This window comes from Clupea harengus, chromosome 22 (genome assembly GCF_900700415.2).
Source record: "Clupea harengus chromosome 22, Ch_v2.0.2, whole genome shotgun sequence".
NCBI lineage: Eukaryota > Metazoa > Chordata > Actinopteri > Clupeiformes > Clupeidae > Clupea > Clupea harengus.
In genome coordinates, this window is record NC_045173.1 from 8,900,565 (window position 1) to 8,926,235 (window position 25,671).

General features: G+C 47.5%; 1 protein-coding gene across 4 annotated transcripts in view; it reads left to right on the plus strand.

The window, feature by feature from the left end:
* Positions 1-25,671, plus strand: part of ctnna2 (catenin (cadherin-associated protein), alpha 2) — a 347,246-nt gene that overhangs the window by 22,674 nt on the left and 298,901 nt on the right. The window lies entirely within an intron of this gene.

Sequence of the window (25,671 nt, forward strand, 5' to 3'; positions counted from 1 at the left end):
TCTTTTCATTCACCAGATCCGCCGCATATTCCCATTTTGCAGTTTATTTCACATAGTATGACTCTGTTGCTGTAAGGATAGAGGTTAACATGTTAACGGGAATCGAGCAAGCACGCTGCAAAAATCGACAAGATGTTTAAACACAAATGTGCATAAAACTAAGTCTTGTCAGCTTCGATTAATGCTTAAGAGCACTTGATTTAAACTTTTGAGATTGACTTTGCTCCAAGGACAAGTAAATGAGTAATTTCTGAGGCTGTAATACCATGTAGTAATTATACGCTCATCAACAGCAATTCTTAAGAAGCACCAGCAGTGCTCTCCTCTGCCAGTTGCCCAGAGCAACAGGAGAGTGTCACTACAGGAGGTCATAAATGGTCACAGTGCTGTCACAAGTGGTGACCTTCTATGACCCAATTATTTTCAAGGAAAAACATGCTTGCATACAAATGACAGAAATATATATTTTCACACGCATGGTTTCACAGTGATGCGCACATGCATTCAGGCACACACATGTGGTGTACACGTGTGGTGAAGGCTGCGATCAGCTGGTTGCTTGGTCAGTAGGAAGGAGGCTCGGTGGCTAAGAGCTCACCCTGTCATGGGAGACCGTACTCTTTCTCCCGCTTTCTCTCTGCCCTTGGACTTGACCTTTCCCCCCTCGTTCTGTCTGCTTGTCTGTCTACTTGTCTTCCTGTCCCTCTCCGTGTCTGTCTGTTTTGGCCTTCCCTGGTGTAGTAGAATATCATTCTCTGCTGATGTGTTCCTTTGACAGGAAGAGGCATAGCCTAGGTTAGGCAAAGGGGACTGATATGACTGACTCTGATATTTCAGGGGATGGAACACTCTGCTTCTGAATGAAATGCAGCTCTGTTCTTGTCACCATGGACAGCTCCCCCTCTCTCTTTCTCTCTCTCTCTTCCTCTCTCTCTCTATATCTCTTCCTCTCTCTCTCTCTCTCTCTCTCTCTCTCCCTTCTCTATCCATCGCTGCTCATCCCCAGAGTGAAACCTGACTCTTGACCCGTCTTTGCTGCAGTCATGTGCTGCTGCAACTGTGTGCAGTATGCTGAACTACACACACACACACAGACACACACACACACACACACACACACACACACACACACACACACACACACACACACACACACACATCAGCAAACACGCACTCACTCGGACACACACACATAAACAACTTGATATATGCATACCATAGCTTACTGCAGCGTAAGGACGATCCTGCCCTGCCCTAGGCTACGCTAGTGAACGTCCCTTCCCTGTTGCTGAACTGACCTGCATTCAGTCTGCATCCTCACAGCACCACGGGGTTGCAGAGCAAACAGGCATCTCTCAGGGGATAAGGTGGGCTGTGGAGCTGGCAAACGCATCAGACAAAGCTATATGGTTGACCCTGGTTGTTATGGTGTAGGATTTTGACATTGTGAAGGAATCTGAAAATACTGCATCCCAGTAATGTTATGCTGTACTGGTATAGCTGTCAGAGAAACGTAAAGTGGCTTGCCTGAATCTAACGTACAGAACTTACCATGTGAGCATACAGCTCTAGACTGGTATCCAGGAAAAAAAAAACAAGACATAGTCGTACCGAGTCGCCTCCTCAGCTTTCGCACAGACAGGAGACAGGTGAGTTCTTATTCCGAATATCCACCGTCAGGGTGCCAACATCTGTCAGAATGTTCCACCTATCTGCTTACTCGGCTGCTTTCGGTCTCGGAGGAGACTCCTGCCAGGCGTCCCTGTGCTGCTGCCACAGTTTAATGTGTTTTCAGACACCCAATGAAATCACTCGGAGTCTGTCGTGGACAAGTGGGCTGAGGGAATCTGTTTAGGATGGAGGAGAAAGGCTGGGAGGCTGATTAGATATCACTCAGCACTTCACAAACATAAATAGACAGTGAAAGGGTTGACTGGCATGTGGTGGGTGTTTATGAGAGGTGTCTGATGGCTGATAATAGGCTAGGAGAGAAGCACAGCTTGCAAAAAGACAGAGAGACAGAGAGAGAGAGAGACAGAAAACTTTGATTTGTAACAAATGAGCGGGAGGGAAACATTTATTCTATTCCAAGACAGTCACGGTGATGGATACGGCCTATTTCCTAAGGGCCTGCGTCGAGTTCAGCAATCCTGATGGGTTTTTTATTCCTTCGCTGCCGCACCCAAACCGAGAGAGATGACTTGCGTATCCCGCTTCTCACGCATGGTGACAACTATCCGTCAAGCTGTCACCTGGCCCAGTGCTACCGTCAGGTCCTCTGTAATAGAAGGGGCGCGTTTGTGTAGGGAAGAAACTTTTTTTCAGGCGGAGGCTGCGGAGATGGCTACGGAGGAGGATGAAGATGATGATGAGGAGGAGGAGGAGGATTCACCCCTCCACAGGGAGTGTCTCTAGGGTTGAGAGTTGAGCGATGAGCTTCCGGTGTGGGCCAGAGACCGGTCGCTGGAGGCTCCGCTGACCCACAGACACCCCAGACACGTCACGCCCACCCCTCCTCCTTCAGCCTCATGGAGGCGGTAGGGGAGCCAGTCAGCCAGGCACAGGAGGACTGAGAGGAACTGAGAACAACGAGAAGAATGGTGACACAGTAGGAGTAATAGTAGGAGTATTGTTGCTTTAGACCCTCAGCAGCTTCAGATGAATGAAAGAGATTTACATGACATTAGAGGACAGTACAGGAAGTGGGACACAGTCGAGAGCATGCTTTTCTACGGTGTCCTCTGAGCATTAGTCATGGTCAAATTAGAATCTTCCTCTCCATTAGCCATTCGTTCTGGAGCTCTCACTTAAGCTGGGTTTGGTGAGGCGTCCACCTGAGCGGTGCCTGGCAGTGTATTTGTGTTGGTGTGGCAGGGCGAGATGGATGTTTGCTAGAAGGTACCAGAGGCACGGCACGCAAGGGAGAGACAAGCCTGACTGTTTTCTCCGTGCCACTCGGTGTTGGGATTAATTTGTGGTCCGACCCCAACAAAGCCAATCAGACGTGTTTACTTTCTGTTTGAAATGGGCTGCTCTGGGAAGACATGGGGATGTTTGAGAGAGAGAGAGAGAGAGAGAGAGAGAGAGAGAGAGAGAGAAAGAGAGGGAGAGAGAAAGAGAGGGAGAGAGTTTTCAGCAGATGCCTTCTATCTCTCTGCTTTCTTTCTAGAGCACACACACACACACACACACACACACACACACACACACCCTTTGATTGCTTGCGTCCCCTATCTAACTGTGGTAACTTTGTGTGTGCTTCAGTGCATGCAATTTTTAGGTAAACTCTAAAAGGGGGGAGGATGAGTTGAAGATGTGTGGAAACACAAGCTTGGTTGTTATTGTAGTGCATGAGATAGGAAGAAAGTCCCCCCCCCTTCTTTCTCTGTCTTGCTTTTCCTGTCTCTCTCTCTCTCTCTCTCTCTCTCCCTCTCTCTCTCTGTCTCGCTCTCTCTCTACGCTCACGCTGCAGTACACCACATTCTTCTCTCCTAATTTGAACCTCTGTCTGAGGCGCTGAGATAAATTGTAAAAATTAAATCTGTGGATAAATGTCAGTGACTCCGTTTAATTTTTCTAAGAGCGCCGCTCTTTCTGAAAGGGTGGCCATTTGGTTCAGCTCTGGCAGCACATCAAGGTCGTGATTTTACATACAAGCTGGACGTGTGTCCCTTCACACCTTGGCAACCGGCATGCTGTGTGTGACATCAGTGGTGTGTGTGAAACCATGGAGCTGAGCCGATGACATCATCTCACACAGTCAAATCACCCGCACCATGTGCCCAATGTGGGAGAGAGAGACAGACAGAGAGAGAGAGGAAGAGAGAGAAAACATTGAGGTGAGAGACAGAGAGATATTAAGAGAGAGAGAGAGAATATTGAGTTGGGAGAGAGAGAGAACATTGAAAAGGGAGGGACAGAGAGAGAGAGAGAGAGAGAGGGAGAGAGAAAAGAAAGAGAAACAATTTACAAAGAGAACAAATACAGAGAAGAGGTGTTTAATCCAGAAAGAGGGGGAGACAAACAGCAATAAAAACCTTAGTGAAAGAGAGTCCATTGTCTCCTCCTCCTCCTCTGAGCTGATGGATGGATGTCATTGGTGGGCGAACGGGCGGTCGGATGGGTTGAATGTCCTGAATGTTAAACGGGCCTCGCCTGTGGAACAGCTGTGGCCATGATGATGCTGGACTGCGACATGACAGAGACAGAAATGATGTGAGGCTGAACTCAGACAGCCAGACGAGGCACTGAACCTCCAAACCTCAACTCTGCACTCTTTGAAGCATAACATCTTTAATGCTGAACACAGTGATATATCACACTAAATCGAACAAATAAAACCCAAATAATGTTGATGCATGAAAAGCCGAGAGGCTGTAGCCAGTGCCTCCGCATAAACACAAAGATCGCACATGGCCTCTGCGATTTCTCACTATGCACTGATCTGGTGTCAGTTCAACACAGATCTCGATCAGGCACCATCCCCCAGCCCCCAGCTCTGCCACATGACCTAGGATCTCTCATTAACCCCAACACCAACTCCACTTCAATCCACTTCTATGAACCAACTAGCTATACTAGGCGCCTTCAGGCCTCTTCTTAATGTGCTCTGTGAGATGCGTGGTGAAATTAGCAACAATATTCTTTCTCTCCCCTCTGCTCAAATCGAATAACATACAGTTATTATTAAAGCCGTGATAAATTTGAAGGTGGGAGGCAAGTGGGGTTTGGATGCTCGAATAGCATTTCTCCATGCATCCATTAAAATTAGCCTCCTTGCACCTGTGCTATAGTTTAATACAGCTTCATTTAACCCCTCCCTTGGGTGTCTAGAAGGCTTCGCAACAGTAATTAGTTGAATTGCTGAGAGATATGTGGGAGTGGTATTCAAGCATAGTTGCTGTTCTTTCACAGCATGGTGTGTGCGTCACGTGACTGCTCTCTGAGCTGTTAAAGGACTGTTTGTGTTCCCTGAAGACTCCTGTTGTACTTACGGAGAATGGGGAGACCAAAGGGTGACAGGCAAGCAGATGACATGATTAATACGCCGAGGTCTCACAAGTGGGTTTCGTCAGGAAGCCATGCCAAGCCATATTTTCAGGACAAAATACATTACGAACTCAAAGAAAGTGCAAAGTGTGTGTGTGTGTGTGTGTGTGTGTGTATGTGTATGTGTATAAGAGTGTATGAGAGTGTGTGTGAGCCTGTGTGAGCGTGTGTGTTTGTTTGTGTTTGTTTGTGTGTGTGTGTGTGTGCGTTAACTATGTGCATTGATTTAAAGTAAGGGAGAGAAATGTTGTTGCTTTGTTGAAAGGTGGCAATTATAAAGATTACAACATCTTCCCCTCTCTCTCAGTCTCTGTCCCTCTCTCTCTCTCTCTCTCTCTCTTGTTCCTTCGTGTTCCCTCTCTCTTTCTCCCTTACTACCTGGTTGGTAGGAGAAAAATGGATGTTGTGGATGACCCGCACTAATACGCAGGGTGGGTGTGAGCGTGGTCATGTCTTGAAAAGCCAACATGGCAATAGGTGTGTAAAAGTGAGGCTCTCTCCATGTCTACAGGGTTGCACTGACCACAGGGCAGAACAAAGACTCAGAGGGAAGCTATTTTATCTTTGCTTGTCCCAACGCGAGCACAAAATGACTTTGGATATTACTTGGACAGCTGAATTGTTTTTTTTTGTCAGTTCGGATGACCGAGTGGGCATGGGGGGAACAGAGGCTGCCTTCGGAAAAAACAGGTATAAAAGAGTGAGGTGCCCGTGTGGCCAGCGAAGGAAGCAGCAGGCTCATTTATCACTGCAGCTGAGCACTGAGCTGTACGCCGCTCTGACACATACACACACACACACACACACACACACACACACACACACACACACACACACACACACACACACACACACACACACACACACACACACATACACACACACACACAGACAAACAAACACACACACACACACACACACACATACACGCATACACAGACCTGTCAAGGGTACAAAAACATGTACACAGACAAACACGCAGACACACACAGACAAACACATACACACACACACACATACACAGTATGACAGAACACAACTGCTTCAGGTTGACTGCAGACCCCAGCCTTGTGAGCATGGAGGTAGAGAGCGTATAGGCCCTCTCCATGAGAGGAGACGGAGGCAGAGGCAGTGTCAGAGGTAAAGGCTGCCACTGGCCTGAGGCACGGCCAGCACTGCTGGAGTCATACAGCTCTGCTGGTGCATGCTGGTGCCCCCTATCGCTCTATGCTCAAGCATCCGTCTCCAGCTAATAAGAGCCAGGGCCACTGTGACCAGGACATGCAGGTCTCTGTCTTTTTCTCTCTCTCTCTCTTTGGGTGTGTGTGTGTGTGTGTGTGTGTGTGTGTGTGTGTGTCTGTTTGTGTGTGTATGTGTGAGTGTGTGTGTGTGTGTGTGTGTGTGTGTGTGTGTGTGTGTGTGTGTGTGTGTGTGTGTGTGTGTGTGTGTGTGTGTGTGTGTATGTGTGTGTAGACAGAATGCTCAGCAGGTAAGCTCCAAGACCTTAGTGGTGCTAATCAGTACAGGGAGCAGGCAACGCTAGATGCTGCTAGCTAATGAACTCTTTCTGTATGCATTTGGGTCTTTCCTGTGTGTGTGTGTGTGTGTGTGTGTGTGTGTGTGTGTGTGTGTGAGTGTGAGTGTGGGGTGTGTGTGTGTTTTGTGTGCACTTCTTCATATCGGTAGCAGGTGCACATCAGCAGGTTGCATATGGGCCTTAGAGAGAGAGAATTGGAGGAGTGTCAGTTGCAGGGGAGAAAGCTAGAAGGAGTATTTCTTCATTACTTGATAGCAGGGGAATTATTTATAGCAGGAGGCTATTTTCAGGTCTCGCATCTCCTATGTAAATATTCTCATGTTCACATTTCAAGCAACACCCTTATGCTGGGGGGTTTCCACTGGGACAGTGAATTTAGCCCTAGAGGTGGACATGATTTGAACTCAGAGACATTCCATGGTTTTGTTGCTATATATATAACAAGCAGTTTACATTGACACAGATGTTTGCCCCATAGGACTACATTGTAGCCACGTTTTGTGGTTGCTGGTTATAGCGTTGTTATATATATCTGGGCATATGGGCATCTGGGCTATATATATATAGATAAATATATATATATATATATATATATATATACTGTATATATATTTATATATTGCGCCCATATGCCCACATACCAGTTCAGCCCATATACCCATATACATTTACGTATATAAGGCCCATACGTCCATATGCCCCGTTTAGCCCACTTCTTCTCTCTCCCACGTCAAATCTTCTACATCTCAGATTTGGAACAAGGTTGGTCATAAAGGATGTTTTTAGTCCCTCGCTCACATGCAGAAGCCAAAACCCTCAAAACCCTCTTGTACTTACTGAGGAGAAAACGAGGGAAATTCTTCTGCAGTCTTGCACTACGCATGCAACCCCTGTGATCCCCACAAGCTGTGAGTGGTAACAGCACCAATGTTTCTGTTCTATCTCAGCTCAGCCCACCCCCTCTGCTCCACGCCATAACAACTCACTGTTCAGAGAGATGGAACGGCAGAATGCCAGAAAAGTTCCAAAATGGAATTGGCTTCTGTGTGACCATGTCCCAGTCTGGTGCTGCCCTGGTCTCAGCTGTCCAGTTACTGACCCTGGAGACCCGCCGCTGGCTCCCCTCTCCTCTCCTCTCCTCTCCTCTGGGGGCTTGGAAAGGAAGCCTGCTCTGGTCTCCAAGCTCCAGGAGCTGAGGCTGTGGCCAGGCTGTCTGTCTTACCATCCACAGAGGATATGCAGCAGCTGGTCCCAGCGTAAGGGTTGCCTGATAGAATACAGCTTGGAGGATTGATGTTAGTGCACACACACACTCCACACAAACTCCACACACACACACACACACACACACACACACACACACACACACACACACACACACACACACACACACACCACACACACACACACACACACACACACAGACATACACACACACACAGAGACTAACACACAAGCCCACATTCTCATTTGTGCCTGTGCCCAGTACTAATTATCTGCAGTTGTTAATGGCAAAGTGTGCTCTGTCACCATTTCATAAATTAAAAATGTAATGGAACAGTTTGCCTAAACCAACAAGCAAGAAACCCCACTGATTTAGCTCTGCAGTCTAGCAAAGGTTTTCTTCCACACAATTGCAGCTACAGTATGTAGATCAATTCACTGAGATTGTTTAAAAGAAGAACTACCCTGAGATGAGCGAAGGGGGATGTTTATCTTGCTATATTGTTTTAGAAAGTTCATTTTCAGATGATGAATGCTGTAAGCCTGGCGAATGGTGAAGGCTAGAGAGTCTCTTGCTGTCTAATGGCGGAGGTTCCACTGGGACGGGGTTCCAGCGTTTGCTGTTTGAACCAGAATGAAAGAGCATAAGAACACAAGCGATATGAAAGACCATTCCCTCCGCACCCTCTGAGAAGAACGCCAGCATAGACACTGAAAAGAGGCGCTGAATGTATTGAGCTGCCGTCCTCCTGAGTTTTTACCCTCTCTAATATAACACAAGAATCAGCAGATAGGAAAAATAAAAAAATGAAAATGGCAATAACATTAATGGAAAATAACGTTTTTATACAGTTGGTTCAGTTATATATTAAACATAACATTTCTCTGCTTTCAATTGCGGTAGAAGTATGGACCCTTGGCTCATTGTGATGTCATAGAAGCACTCCATGGAGATTAGGTTGAGTGGGCATGTGCATCCCTACAGGAGGGCCGTTTCAAGCAGTTCAGACCAACTGTGTTTTCTCACAGTATCTCTCCTCACAGTGCTGAGCGCTTGACGAGAGCATCGGTTCAAGTTATGTGTCGCGTCGAGTCAAAGTAAGACACAAAAAGCAGTGGACGGTGTGAATGCGCGAGGCCTCGAGGGCCACTAGGCGAGACTGTTTACCCACCGTCGCCAGAGCGTCTGGAGGTCATTGCATTCAGGGTGCTGCAGTGCTTGGACAAAGACAGCGCCACAAGGCCGCGGGGGCCACTTGTCTGACGGGAGGGTGGCTGTCTTGACGAGCACAGAAGCAACAGCTGCAGAGCCAGACGGGTCCTAGACCAGACTCGCCTTGTCAGGTCACAGGACTGTCTGCCTTTTCACCGAACCACCACCACCACTGCCATAGTGTGAGTGGACCCGCTGACCAGATCGAGCTCCAGGGCCCTGCCTGCTGTCAGCCTGTCAGAGGAGCCACAGAACCGACCGCGGACCGCCAGACAGCGTCTGCATGGGTGACTTGTCAAAATTGACAGAGGCTCACTCCAGAGCTGTCAATGGACATGTGTTCCTCCGTAACCTTGGTGAAGTCAGTGAAGGGCTCAGGGCTTTTTGTGTACTGCTTGTTTGTGTCCAATGCAACGTCAGACATCTGACGCAGTGTTGGGAGCCATGTTTTATTCCGACTGTTCCGTTCTCTTGCTCTGCAAGGACTGACAGGAGTGCAGAGAGTTTTAATGACAAAACAGCCCTGGAGATTCAATGTTTACAATCCACCGTGTGCTTCTTCTACACATGGTCTGTCACTGTTGCCACTTGCGATTTGAATAGTCTGTTGTTTTATACATATTTGTGCGGGAGTGTCAGCACAAGCTTTTTTGGGGGCGCAGTTGGATGTGTGCATAACAGAGTGTACATTTACATTGGTACTCTCAGAGGCTCTTACACAAAGTGACTGACAAATGAGCTTGTGTACAATACAATTTACAGGAGCTTGCCACAGTCTGTCAGTTTATTTTGTGTGTATGCTTGTGTGTGTGCTTGTGTGTGTGTGTGTGTGTGTGTGTATGTGTGTGTGTGTGTGTGTGTTTGTGTTTGTGTGAGAGAGAGAGAGAGAGAGAGAGAGAAAGAGAGAGAGAAAGAGAGAAAGAGAAAGAGAAAGAGAGAGAGAGAGAGAGAGAGAGAGAGAGAGAGAGAGAGAGAGAGAGAGAGAAGCTGTGGGAACAGTTGTTCAGTGTCTCACAATCTCCCAGCTCTCTGAACTCCCATGCCAAATCCATACAGATCCAGCTGGCCTCTGCTGCTCCCCCCCTTTCTCTTCTGCCCTCCATTTCCTCATCCATCAGCAGCACAGATCCACGCACCTCCTGAATGGACAATCAGCCCAGTCAGACGAGCAGCCGAATGCCCCTGCTGCCACCATTAGGATGACAGCTTCAGCATCTCTCATAGAACAACAGGGAGGGAGTCAGATGTGTGTGTGTGTGTGTGTGTGTGTGTGTGTGTGTGTGTGTGTGTGTGTGTGTGTTTGTGTGTGTGTGTGTGTGTGTGTGAGAGAGAGAGAGAGATCCAATGTCATAATCTTTTTAAAAACTATTCTAACGTGACAGAGAAAGTGCATTCAGGGCTGCAGGTGTCATCCAAATCGGATGCCGCTGTGATAATATACACCAGCGGGGTCTCTGTGTGTGTGCAGTGGACTACAGTGTGCCTAGGTCCCACTGGTCAGTGTGTTTTGGTTCCAGCCAGCCTCTGTGGACTCTGTGCTCGGTCCTCTGTGTTCTAGTGTCAGCGTTCTGCCGGGGCCCGGTGCTATGAGCTTTCTGCACGCCGTGCATTCTGAGCTCCTGCTGACGCTCTGCACTGTGCGCTCGTGTAGCCGGATTCCATGAGAGTGACTCACGTCGTCGGCTTTCTGCAGCAGCCAGGAGCTGAGGCAAGCCTTTCTTACATCTGGCCTCGCATGGACTCATTTATCTGAAGGCTTTTACCCACAGCTGGTTACAAGGAGGCTATAGCTTACGCATTACAGATGTGGGTCTACTGCCGTAAACTGAAGTTAGCGCACTGTATTGAGAAACAGGGTGATATTGCTTTCTTAATAAATGATCAGTGCAAGCAGCACATGATCGTTTCACATCATCCTCTTACTTGCCTTTTTCTATTCAGGGCATTAAAGATTCAGTGCAGAGCTTATTCAGGATGCAGGTGATTTATTTATTGCCTGACAACAGAGGGAAATAATATCCATATTCATACTCGCGTTCAGTCTTGCCTGAGGACTAGTTAGAGAAGGACCTTGTACTGCTGCGCGGGTGAAACTTCATAGACGGCGTGACTTAGCTGTCATTATTTATTCAGTCATTCTTAATTGAATGTTTCATTCTCAGCGGAAATAAAGAGCACCTGTCCAAAGGGCTGTTGTGAATTAAAGTGACCAACAATATCTGCAACAGGAATATTAAGAGTGTGGCTTTGGTGCAGGTTCTAGGTGCTAGAAGTCACTGGTCATTACAGGTCATCCTGGGGAACGAGAGAGAAGACATGTTACATTCAGAAAGGAGTTTGCGCTCTGACACTCCCACCTGGCATAGCTTGTTAGAAAGGATGCTGTTTGTTTCCAGTCTGATCAAGCCTGTGCATTCGATGCCAGCTCACCCCTTAGCCTGGCACAGCGTGGCACAGCGTGGCGTGGTGGGCCTCTGCCCCAGCCGAGGCAGGCAGTTGGGTGCAGGATCTGCAGACTGTGCGTAACGCTTTCAGTGTGTGCTGTCAGACTTGTTTGCGTTCACAGGGAAGCGGCTGCCCTGTTCCTCCAGCTGGACTGAGGGGAGCCGGTCCTCCTGCACACTCCATCGGCTCTTCTCTTCTCTCCTCCTGTTTTTCTCCTCTTTCTCCTCGGCAGTTGTTTTCCTTCGCCCTCCGATCCGCTGGGTAGGAGAGTAATGGGGGGAGAGAGTGAAGGAGACGGAGAAAGAGAGAAAGTCTTATCTTGCTTTGCCCAAAATGCTTTTCCTTATTAACTCCTTTATGTAATGTCTGGCTTTGAACGGTAAAACGCCTTGCCTATGAAATGTGATAACACTAATTGGACTGCTGTTAATTAACTTGGCCCATAGTTTTAGGAATTCTAAGATTGCCCTGTCAATTAAATCTGACCACAAACCTTTTCTATATTGTAGTGTTGCCATTTCTTCAAGTAAGCTTTGCTTTGTTTGAGCTTAATTATTGTGTTTCTAATTAAGTTATGGTGTGTGTGAGTTTAATGGTGTTTTGAGTGCGTTTGATTTGAAATTATTTGACTTTTTGCTTTGTAATATTCAGTTTTGTCACTGTCTTGTCTAGTAACTTGTGGTATGCAGCAGGTGAATTGCTGTTTTGAGTAGTGCTTAGCCTTACTGTCGAACAAGACAGCAATTTTGAGAGGCAGTCATTTTCTGCTGAATAGGATTGTGATTTGTGACGGGGGATTTTTGTGAAAAAGTGATGGCTATTGATGAACACAGTACCAAATGCCTTCTACACAGGATGTAGGCGTAGTTGTAAGCAGTTTATTGTTGTTGGACTATCTTTTGTCAAGCTGCTTGCTTACATCTCTTCTTTTTATTGGAAGTAATTCTGTGTGTGTGTGTGTGTGTGTGTGTGTGTGTGTGTGTGTATGTGTGTGTGTGTGTGTGTGTGTATCTCTGTGTGTGTAGGGGGGCGGGGTGTTTGTGTGTGTGTGTGTGTGTGTGTGTGTGTGTGTGTGAGTGCATGTGTGTGTTTGCGTGTTGTTTGCCCTTCAAAACTCTATCTGTGTGGGGTATCTGTCAAGATTAGCCTCACACACTGCCAGAGGAGTAGCAACATGCACACTGATCTCTGCGCTGATCCCCTGACACATGGTGATGTCCAGCGATACGCCTTAGTCAGGGAGGAGAGGGGCCCCAATCGATCAAATCTTTCTTTCTCTCTCTCTCTGTCTCCCCTCTCTCTAACTTGTTCTCTTGTTCACAAGTCCTCCTGTGACAGCGTGTTTGTGTTGCTTGATGTGTTTGAGACAGAGATAAGATTTCTGACGCCGGTATATTCATTAAGGTGAATGTGTTTGTTTTTGTCGTTTGTCGTGTGTGTGTGTGTGTGTGTGTGTGTGTGTGTGTGTGTGTGTGTGTGTGTGTGTGTGTGTGTGTGTGTGTCTGAATGTCTGTATGCATACATATGAGAGTGCTTTGTAAGGGATAATGTATAGTCCGGCGGTCATTATCGAAAAATAAATCCTGACGGGGCGAACAGGACCCCGGCACGCACAATAAGTAAGGGATAATGTAATGTCCTAGGTATGTGACAGCACACTTGTGTGAACATCCAAACAAAGCTGAATGAATGGCACAGGTCTTCAGTATCTCCATGCCTCTATGTGGATGTGTCAAGGAGATTCTTATGCAGTTCATAGAGTTTAGCTCTCTCAGTAGTTAGTGTATTATTTGACTAAGAAACTAGTGTGGTAGTGGTAGTTCATACTATTTGTCAGTTTATAGCATTCACAGTGGAGCTGAAAAGACGTTATCTATTATAGCAAAGTCTTTATGGGCAAGTCTTGCCACTCGGCAGCCATCTTGGTAACACCTTGGCAGCTTTTTTGTGCAAACAAGATCGGGCTCCTACCTAAATGAATGGGGAGAGATCCATGGTCAAACAGACATTTAAAGTACATCATGTCTACATCCACATTTTGACATTAGCGGTTTGAAAATGTTTTCTCCAACAAATTAAATGAGGCTTAAAAAAAGACTTTATTCTTCGTGTTGACTTGCTGATCGTGCATGCACCAATTTTTGTGAAATTGCTATTGCTATGGTAACAGTGGAAATAAACAGAACCTTCAGGTGAGGCAAAATATCAGTTATGCCGTTTCCAACAATGTGATTGGCTCTTTATAATACAGGGCAGAACTTCCAGTTACAAATCTGCCATGTTTAGCATAACAGATTCCCCCTTGATTTCCTATTCATTTTCCTGTCAGTGATTTGTCTCTGATTCCAGTACAACATCCATGTGCCATCGCTCCTGAAGGAGCCCTCTTTTATTCGCCTCACCTTTCAGGTGAATCTGGTGAGCTTTATTCTCATCATTAAGCTCATGTTTAAATGCCTTGAGCTGGAGATCAAGGAGAAGAGGAACAGGCTGTTTGGGTAAAAGTGCTTCAGGGGGTCAGGAACAAAAGCATGAGAGCCACCACAGGACCATCGGCAGAGGTGATCAAACAGGATGAAGCGCTACCTCTCCTCCTTCACGGTTCCTCTCTTTCTCCCGCTCTCTCTCTCCATCCATCTATCTCTCTACCTCCCTCCAACAGAATAGGTCTGCTTTCAAGTTGGCACAGATTAAAAGCCAAATGCCTTTGAAATGCCAGGGACCCATTTAGCACAAAAGGAGCCAGGTCTTTGGTTCAGGCAGTGATCTACTAATAGTGGACTGCTACTGTTAGCTCGCTAGCTGCCATCTCTGCTCCTGTGCCAGAGAGCACTTCAGCGGCTGTGAATTTGAGAGCGACTTCTGTGTGCTCTTTGCAAGGTACTCACTTACAAGTGGAGTACAATCACAACAAAGTGTTAAGTGCAGTTATGTGTAAACTCAGACAGAGCAATAATGGACTTTTTGGAGAGGAATTACGGTCGGATTCCCACTAATGTCTAGATGACTGATGATGCTGAAGCAGAGTTATAATGAAGCAAGAACAAAATACAGAGTAATGGATCTCTGTGAAATGTCTCTGTGTGCCGTAGATTTGTTAGCTCAACCGTAGCCACCTCTAGCTCTGTGTATAGAAATGACCTCAACCCTTGCATTGCCCCAAGATATTTCCCCCTTTGACCCGGTGCCATCGCTGGGCTTTGTGTGTTGCCAGGACAACACGGCGGTTGGGGCCCTGGTGTGAAGCTGGTGGGCTGAGTTCCACTGCAGTGGCCAAGAGAACCCCAGTCCCACACACTGGGGAAGAGCTGTCAGCTCATTGCTCATAACATTAGCACTCTTAGCATACTCTTTGCTCAGTACTGCGCAGTCCTTGGTATGTTCTTCAAGAGGCTTTCTCTCTCTCTCTGTCTCTCTCTCCCTTTCTTTCTCCATCTCTCTGTCTGTCTCTCACTCTTCCTCTCTCTATCTTCTATCTCTCTGTCCCTCTCTCTCTCTCTTCCTCTCTTTCTCTCTCTCTCTCTCTCTCTCTCGCTTATATAATTCTGCTCTTGGTTTGGAGGCAGACAGAGTGGGGAAAGTTTGGTGCCCTTGGACTGGTAGTGCAGCTCTGCCCTGTTGCTGTATACAGTATAGTTCTATCCCACATGCTCCCTCACTGCAGAAACTCCATCCATCACTGTCTCCCCCCCCCTAAATCTGCGGTGCCAGCGGTGGCCTGTAGCAGTGGTACTCTCCTCTGGTGGGCGATGAGGGATGGCGTGGGAAAGGGTGGGTCTGGGACACCCACACTGTTTGGCTTAGGTGACCCCAAGGCTGCTCAGCGCTGGCAGCTGGGATGGAGCTCGGCAGCACCGTCAGCTCTCATCAGGGGCCCCATCGGTCTCCCCAGGGCTCTTAAACACCCCCCACTGCCTTTGCATGCTGTCTTCTTCCCCCAGCCAGTTGCAGATGAGCTAGGAGTGCTAAGCCTCGCAGGGGTAGAGGTGACCTTGTGTCATTGTCGTTTATGGAAAAGCTGAAAAAGTTGGGTGCCGGGATGTGAAGCAGAGAAAGTAAAGTGGCTTTTCCTCCATGTCCATTCCGCCCTAATCCTGCCTCTTGGAGGGATTTCTGCTGCTCCCTGTGTTGGCATGTTGTACTCCCCTGCCTGTCATCCGCTTGATGAAACATGGGATGGGTCATGCGGTGTGTCCTCGGCTGGCGTCAGCTGCACTGACTGCATCTCGGAACGCCAGTTCAGAACCGCTGACCCGTTGCGCCCCGGGGGAGTCTTCGTGGAAGTCCTCGAGTGTTGTCGCTATCCCAGAATCCTCAGCGCTCTCACATGGAGGCATCTGGGGTGAGTGGCCCCTATCTTTCACTTGGGTGCTTTGGCGTTTGTGTTCGAGGGCATACGCCGGCATGGCGCTGTGTGTCTCTCCGTCGCGTGGAACTGACATTAATGGCTCTGGCGCTCCTGCAGCGTGTTCAGCCTTATGCTCCCCTTTCAACCCCCGGCCTCGCTTTCTATCCTTCCTCTATGTCTCTGTCTCCCTCCTCCCTTTCCCCCTTGCTCGCTGCAACCCCTCTCCCTTTCTTCCTGTTCCTGTACATGGGTACTGAATAATTGACCATGAGGAGGGTTATTATGCATGCATTGTTAACTCTGGAAGTGCACAATAGATCTTGGTTCTCCATGTCACTTAGCGCAGAGCTAAACTTGGTGTGGGCCCTGGCTGTGGTTTTTACACAGCAGGAGTTGGCAGCCAGGGAACGAGAGGGAGAGGTTAATAGGCATCACTCAGCCGATCTGGCAGGTTTTCACAACAGGCATCTGCCTACACAATGGCAGAATGGATGACTGATCGACCGTGGAGTTTTTCTTTTCTCTTTCAGCCACATCTCGACAGTTTTTGTTTTGTCCCCATTCTAGCCCGATTCTAGCCCGTCTCGGTACACGTTTGGGCAGCAAATTGCTTTCTCTGCCCTCGTTGGTATGGCAGAGAATGTGTCGGAGAGGCATGAGTAATGTTTTACTTCAGCCTGTCACTTATTTCTGTTTAAGGGCTAAGCCTGAAAGCCCCTGTGTTACAGACGCCACAGCTCTGCTCATCATCTGATTTGTACATGTGTGCTTACATGGATGTGGAGTGGGCCACGGATTAGCATGGAACTGCTTGACATCAACACACACAACACACACACACACACACACACACACACTCTCACAAACACACGCACACACACACTCACATGCACACACACCCAGACACACATACACGAGGCGACAATACAATACTATCATGATATTTGGGCCACGAAAAGTATTTCGATTCAATTCTGTGAGACATTGCGATTTATTTCGCTCATATATTACGTGTCATATAATGGGAGTCTCTGCAGCCATTTTGGCGCGGTAGGTTTATTCTTGACTCTGACTTCCTTTCCAATTTCCGCTGTGACGCAAGAGGAAAATAAAGTCTTGTGTCATCTTGTGGACTCCAGAAGCAATTTTATCAGAGTAAACGTATGTACCAAAATGAAATTAAAATCATTATATTAAGTACGCTGCTGTATTACTATAATATTGTACTGAAAAATACCGCAATACCACACTGTATAGATTTTTTCTCCTAAATCTAACGCACACATACAGTACACTCTCACTCACTCTCTTTCACAGTAGTGAGTTTTCCATTGTACTAGATGGGAAAAGGCGGAAGCCTTACAGTGTCCCACTTTTGGTGCCATTTTTAGGGGAATTTGTAATTTTCTTTTTGAATTACGTGGTGTGAGCCGCTAAATCCTCTAATGCAGACAGCATTTGAATTAATACACAAAGAAACTGCGGATGATTAAGGAAATAATCTGCTCTTTGAAAATGCCTGGAGTGCAATTTACTCTGTTGCCAACGTGATGCAATTCAGCACAGCCCCCTTCTCTTACCACAAAGGCCTGTGTCCATTACAGATAGCCAGAGCTGCGCGCAGTAATGAGCTGGGCCCGTTTAAAGATCTCATCTCAGGAAAAGTTCTGTCAAAGACTTCAGAGTTTAAGAGTTTCAGCTCATTCTCCTGAAAGGTTCTAGTCTAATGACGAAGAGAGTTATCTTTGGTTCTTCACTACTGGTGTGAACCGAGAGAGTTAACGACACTGGAAGATGTGGAAGAAAGGCTTAGAGAGAATGTGGAAACAAGTAACAGAACATCAGAGTCAGGAGTTGTCACAGAGAGAAGGAACATAGGCCCGAAAAAGAGAGGAGGGGAGCTGGTGGAGAAGGGTATGAGAGATCACTTAAGAAAGTCAATTGAGAAAGGCAAAAGGCAAAGAGGAATGGAGAGGAAGCAGTGAAGGACTGGTCCTGTTCATTGACAGCTGAGTGGAGAGGTCATCGTGTCAACGTGCCGACTCAATACATTTAGCCTCAATACTTCTCTGCTCTCCTCTCAGTCTCTCCCCTGCTCTCCATCTTTTTGTCCTTTTCTCTCCCTCCATCACAGTCTCTTGCTCTCCCTCTGAGCCTCAGAAAAACGGAGACATCAGGGAGCCCGACCAGCATCTCACACTGCATTGCTCGCAAAATCCACTAAACTGAGTGGAACGTGTGTGTGTGTGTGTGAGAGTGTGTGTGTATGTGTGTGTGTGTGTGTGTGAGAGAGAGTGTGTGAGTGAGTGTGAATGCACTTTGCTGAGGAAAGAGTAAAATAGACTTTGAGATTGAGAATGAGAGAAAGAAAAAAAAATAGCCAACGGACTTGTGGAGTTGTGGCTCTTCAGGGAGCGCTTTGTAAAGCAGGTGTGCTTTGGGCCCCGTTGTGCCTGGTGTGAATGTGTCTGCCAGGTGTGCCTTTGAAAAGGATCTGCAGGTGGTCCCCACATCCGCCGCTGCTCAGAGGAGGGCGATCAAGGCAAGGTTGTGTGGAGGAGATGCGCCATTCACAGCCATCACAGGCGCCCCGAGGACTCTCCCGTTTACGCTCTCAGTGAACAACAAAACCCAACGTGAAGCAACTGGAAGAAAAGAAAATATAAGGAAAAATAAAAAATAAATCCATATTTCATTGAGCGCAGACACGGGCTGTAATGAGCTCCTTTCCTATCAGCGTCCTAAATCTCCTTCCCAGAGTGTTTTACGGTTGCGTGCGCGCCGGGGCCCTGGTGGAAAAAGATGGAGGCCGTTGATTAAGGGTTGCTCTGAATCCTGCGCTCTGTCTCTGCTTGATTACTCTCATGTGCTTTGATCCTTCCGTCTCTCTGAGCTTTAGAGTGAGCGACTGAAGTCGGTGCTTCCTTGTCTTCACTCCTTGCCAAAACTTCTCAGGTTCTCTCTGATCTGTGTTGCTTAAGCAGCTGGGGTTCACTGCCGATGGAAGGCACAAGTTCCTGTTGAACAAGGATGGCACTAAAATTCATTACCCAGCTCGGACCATTGATATTGATTTAAAGGTGATGTCTGAGAGCTCTATTGTAGAAGCCCATGTCTTCCCAGCAAACGAATGGTTCTGTGCTGCTGCAGGAGCTTCAAGGTCAGAAGGCCTGCGCTGATCTTCGGACGGATGATTCTGGATTACTGCTGTCCCGGGCTTCTCTCTGTGTTGTAGACACACATTCAGGGTTAGGGGATTTACCCTGGGCTGCTGTCTATTCAGCTCAAATATGTACAAATGGAGGTTGGAGATGTGTGTTGTCTCTCAAAGCATAAGTCCTAAGACGTGATGTCTGTCTCAGCTGTCTGTGTGGGCTTCTGAGTCTCTTTCTAATACCCTTCTCGTCTGCTGTTCAGATGGCGCGATTTACCTCAGAAACACGTGGCATCCAGTGCAGAGCTGTGCCTACTTTTTTCCCTTGTAAAGCTGACAGGCAATTTCTCAGACACAAAGGCTGCATCACAGCCATACTTGCAGGGATTTACTTACGTATGAGGCATTAGTAGGGAGTGTATAGTGGTAGTTGTGGAGATTGGTAGGTAATAGTTGTCCTAATGCAATGTGCATCACATGAATTTACCCTGTTCATGTCCATTTTGTGAAGTAACCGTCGTAAGAAATGTGTTATTCTTCGGGTCATATCCACACAGTATAGAATATTAGGTTGACTGGGTGTCATTTAAGAATGTTTCATTGACTTATTTTGCACCGTAAGAGACGTATCAAACAGTCACAGAAATGCAAGATAACGCATTTAATGTCACTACATCAAGAATGGCAGGCTGACATCCAACATCTTCACACTGATGGGCGTCACACATTGAGAATCCCAGCATCTGGTCGGCTTATCTGCCAGACATCATATTAGTCCCATGATGCATATGAATGCTCTGGTGAAAACGCTCTGCTCTCTCAGCTCTCTGTGGCCTGTTCATGTTTCTGGGGGCTGAAAGCCAACATGTATAGGGATCGCAAAATGACAACAAATGAGTTCTTGATCATGCTGGTTTGTCCGCTAGGAAGTGTACGCGTTAATTGTTAAGGTACTAGCCAGGTTGTGTTTGATGCCAGAGTCCTCTGCCCAGGGCCGCCGTTATGGACACGCAGGTCACACGGTGTGTGCACCAAGGGGCACCAACAAATAAATACATAAAAATAATTTCAAATAGATAATAATAATCTACTGTCTACTTTTCAGACTACCCATTAAACCAATATAGGCTATCTACTATGTATCTTACTGATACTGTACTCCGTCCGCTCTCCCTGTGGTTTATTTCCATTGCGCTGGACAAGCCCTCATGATGACGATATGAAGGCTGTAGGCAACAGTTTATGAAAGGCAGAGTTGGGAGCAGAAGAGAAAAAGAATAGAAAAAAACTGTGGGATGACACCCTTACAGCTTGTCTGTTTCAACGTGTTCGTTCTTAAAATGCTGGAACATTTGCATACACCGTGCATCCGTACCAGCTAAGAAACAGGTTCACAAGTTCATCACTTTCAGCATCGAGTTGGCAACATTTCTTTTTAACTGAATATTTAAAAACAGGAAGATCTGAGGATCGGCAAAATATGTTATATGCCATTTCAACTGAATAAAAATCACAGTTCTGTTTAGTAATACAAATCACCCAAATGGCCAGTAGTGGCCCTGAAAAGAACAGAGAAAGAAGAGGCAAACTTCAGTAAGATGCATTATGATATATATGATTGTAAATGGGCTAGTCTTACTCATTTTGGGCAGCCACAACCTGAAGAGTGCCTGCCCGAAGGGCTACCAGGGATTTAGGACTTTTGCGAGCCCTGAGGACTCTGCCCTGAGGACTTCTTCACAGGCCATTGTATTATTGAACCAAGTGGAAAAGCCTGTGAAGCATTGAGCCGTCCGTCAGTCCTCCGTTTTCTGCATTTTGCGAGTGTTGTGGCCTCTCTCTCTCTCTCTCTTACATTCACAGGCAATTAAGAACATCATTACATATATACATTATTACATATATAATTATATACAGTTAAGTCATTAAACACAGTCAAGCAGCCACAACACAGAGCACGTAATGCATGAGAAGGAAGCTGAAGGTACAGACAGAATTGTTACTTACAATACATCACAGTATTAGCTCGGAATACTGATGATGAGAATGTTCTGTCTGAAGATGGGTGAGAGTAGGTTCTTAAAGCATATTTTAAAGTTGGTCTGTTTGAAGCTGCCATCTTAGATTCTTTTTGAGCTAAATGTATTTGTATATACATCACATCATTAAAGTGGCCTTTTATTTCTTCCGTGTGCCATGTGCCTACTATCAGTGCTGTGTAGATGGTACCCAAGTCTAAAGGTGACTTTCATCAGGACCCATTTTGCCTGTTTTTACAGTATAAGCTGCAGCAGCATGACTGATAGCACTGATCGCTTCTCTTTTTTCACGAGTGGTGTGGTGTTGATGATGGCCTCTGGCACACGAGCAGAAACATTTTCCCCTGCGCCTCGCTTATGTCGTTCGTGGGCAGAGCAGCCTGTGCTTCCAGCGCGGCCGAGGTCACGGCGGTGATTACTCATCCTGCTACTGACCTTTCCTCTGTCAGCCTGTCCCAGCTGCCTCACACACATCGATGGGTGCACGTCCCCCTCCCCCCATTACATTTCATTAATCACCACCATTACGTGTCACCAAAGTGTTTGACCACAATATTTATCATCTTTCGGACAGATATTTTTATGATTTTGACTTTTCTGATGCTTAAATAAAGGCTGTATAAAAGTCAAAATCTGTCTTTTCCTCTCCACCCCATCCCTGAGTGCCGTCCTGCTGAGTGGGGCAGCTGGAGAGCTCTGATGTCCGTGTGATGACCTGCGCTGGGTCTGCCCAGGGGCGTCCTGGAGACCTCTGAGAGCCAGATAAGCCTCAGGTTAACCCAGACTCTGCTGAATGTCTCCTGCCTCCTCACCCCTACGCCGCTGCTGCTGCCTGCTGCTGTATGCTGCTGTGTGCTGCTGTGTGCTCTTCTGGAACACCTTGTCTCACCGACTCTTCCTCTCTCTAAGTCTATTTCTCCGGCCGAGCTCACTTCTTTTCCTTTTCTCTCTCTATAAGATCATATCTGTCTCCATACCTGTAAACTAAAGTGTAAACCAGCTGTCGTTGGAAGAGCAGTCTCTGCTTTTTTTGCCTGGTTGGCGTGTCCCTCGTCTGTGAAGCATGACTGGGCGACGGCATGAGTCACCCCCCCTTCCCTCGGGGAGAGAGGCCCTGGCGCTCGCGGGTCGACCAGCCCAAGCGTGCACTAAGCCCCGCCGGCCATCCTGTCGTCGACACGCGCGAGGCCAGAAAGAGGAGTCACACAAGCAGGAAACAAACTAAACAAAAAACACCCCAAAAATAAAAAAAAACAAACATGCTCACACAGCTTTGTTCTGCGCAGTGATGTGGGGGAAGAAAGCGACTGCTCTATTAATTAGAATCTAAGCCAGTTGGTTTATTGCCCATTACTGCTCTGATGAAGAATGCTCATTATAGCCATTACAGCCGTTTGCGATTTGCATAATTTTGTTGTTGTTTACGGTCCTCTTTACTAGTTTTCCCTCTCTCGTAATAACTCAATCCCTGCCAGCTGTATAACTCAAACGACGAGCTGTTGACCCCTCTGCATTATTAAGCCTCTCCGCCTCTGCAGTAAGGGAGGGCATCTCAACCAGTGAAGCGTTGAGCCGAGTCGGTCTCCCTCTCTGGCCGTGCCTCTCTCTCTCTCTCTCTCTCTTTGGCCGCATCTTCTTGTCTCCACGCCAGCAGAGTGCGGACTCTCTCTCCGGGGCATCAGAGGCGGCAGCTGGCGCGGCGTGAGGAAGCTGCGGAGGCCGGGAGCGGAGCTCTGATGCCTGGCAGCACACTGTGGCCGGGCGCTGTGGACATGAGGCCGCGACCAGAGGAGATGGAAGAGAGCACCTCCCTCCCATGGGATCTCCTTTAGGGAGACGCTGAGTGAAGTGTGCTTGACTTTGACCAGCTTAGAGGTCACGCTATTGGTGAGATGTTTCTGATGAGCGGGGAGCTGCTGGATTATACCAGATTCGACTAATGTGTTACATGCAAGCACTGAGGAGACTTTTGGTTTCTATTTGCTGTCCTTGGCCGTCTATATTTCCGGAACCAAAGCGATGCAGTGTGTAATGTGACAACAAAGAGAAAGATTTTGCCCTTTAAATTCTGCTCACTCGTACAACTGAAATCAGTTACTCATGGAATGATGGTGTTTTTTTGTTCTTCTGGCTGCAACTTATTTATATCATGTATATGCTTTGCTCTGTAAACTACTGTTTGTGGGGATGCCAACATTTTTGCATGTAAATTTAGCATGTAAATGTTCGTGTGTGTGTATGTGTGTGCGCGTGCGTGTGCGTGTGCGCGTGCGTGGGCGCGTGCGTGTGCGTGTGTGTGTTCAGTTAGTAGTGTTAAAAAATATATGTCCATTTGATTCCTTTGCTCATAGCTAATGCATTACTGTTCATCCTGCATGCTCACAGGCCGGTGAGCAACCATGCCTTCCCGCACTCTCAGAGAACCAAGACCGTTGCTGTTCTTCCATTATTCACCGGTACAGACATATGCACACGCACACACACATACACACACATAGGCATGCATATGGGCTAGACATTCACTTCTACACACAGGTGCACACACACAAACACATACACATCGGTTTCCCCTATGCACATGTAAATTCATTCTTCATGCACTCTCACTCATATGGTTATGCTCACACACACCCACATCCACAGACACAGACGCGAACAGAGTAACTCAGTACTGTGTCACGGTAACAGACACGGTAACAGACAGTAACAGACTCCGTCACAGACACGGTAACAGGCCAGCGCCACTCCCAGCCATGTTGCCCTCTGGTCTCTATGCAGGGTGAGCGGCGACAAGGACGTCCAGCTGCACTTACTCCCGTTGCCTCAAATCCAGCTGGACCTTCCCCCCAGTGGAGGGGCCTTATGGGACAGCAGTTTCACTCGCTGAGTTCTCCAGCTTTTCCCACATTTACCATGGCCAGCTATTAGCCTATGGACCAGAGACACACACACACACACACACAAATACACATACTGCACATGGAACAAACACACACACACACACACACCACACACACACACACATACACACAAACACACACACACACCACACACACACACACACACACACACACACACACACACACACACACACACACGCACGCACACACACACACACACATTGAAATACACATACACACATACACACACACACACACACACACACACACTTCACATTGGAACACACATACACACATGCACTTAGGAACAAACAGCAGAGATGTCCCATAGCTGCCAGAGAGCCACAACCTTAGATGGCCGTGGTTCCCCGATGCGGCACGACTGCCTGCAGAAACCCTGCATGCGGAAAGCACGGCTGTGTGTCCACCGTGTGGAGAGCTCTTAGGCAATTACATAAGGGATTAGGCCAGGCAGCTCTGCCAAGTAAGGCCACGAGTGCCATTACCCCTGAGACCGTCTGCGTACGGACGACGAGCTCAGACAACTCATTTTCCACGCTCCTCGCCTCACCGACCGAGACTCGCCCGTGTCTCGACGAGCCGTCCTGTGTTCTCGTCTGCCCTCTGTGCGAGCGATAATCAGAAGGAAGAATCTGCGCGCCCCGGTCAGAGCATCTGTGAGGTGCGGCGCTCAGGTAGTCAGGGAGGGAGTCAGGTAGACGAGGAGAGGCCGTGTCTGATGGAGACGAGCGCCTGATGATCCCAGAGCGCTCGGAGAGCGTTGTGTTCAGAGAGGCTAATGAGGGCCAACAACACTGGAGCGGAATCTCAAACAAAAGCAGTCCATTAATTAAGCCTATTAATATCCTGCCCGTGTGCAAAAGAAAATGAGTTAGCGAGACAGAGCTTTAATCTTGCGAGAGGAGGGTGTGTCTCCATTATTTATGTGTGGGTGTGTGAGTGTGGGGGGGATGTTTGGGTGTTGGTGTGTGAGAGTGTGTGTGTGTGTGTGTGTGTGTGTGTGTGTGTGGTGTGTGTGTGTGTGTGTGTTTGAGTGTGGGAGGATGTTCGGGTGTGGGTGTGTGAGAGTGTGTGTGTATTTCTAGTGTCAGGGTTGTAATGAAGCAAAAACATTTTGACCAAACGGCCCTTGTTGTTATCGCCGTGATGAAATGTGAATGTATGGACACAGCTTCCTTTCCCAGCTTGTTGGACGTGGCACATTTAGCAGTGAACTGATTCCCCGTGTACTCTGGGATACTACCTAGGCTTCTCCCAAAAAGAGAAGAGAAGAGAAGAGCGCTCTCTCCCTCCCTCCTGTGGACTCCCTCTCAGTGGAGGAGGAAGAAACTCTCTGTCTTCCAGAAGTCCCAGAGGAGGAGGAAGAGGAGGAGGAGGAGGAGAAGGACGAGGAGGGGCTGGTCACCCTCACTGTGGCACTGCTCATTTCCCATGCTCATCTACTCCTCACACTCAAGCAAGGGATCCGTACTCCATGAGCAGAGTGCTCTTTCATTACCATGAGTCGGACCAAGACTCATACATGATTCACTTGCATGTAGAATTCATTTTGAATGATCTAGTATGGCATCTTAACTGCAATTACTGGCACGCGTCAATTATCGGACACTTTCAGCGTTGTCATGTTTACATTCACTCTCTTGAGTGACTATGGAAAGAAACGTGAGCTCCCACAAAAATATGGCATTTAAGCTTTACTTTTGAAAAAAATGTACTCTGTAGAACTAATTTAAACTTGTAA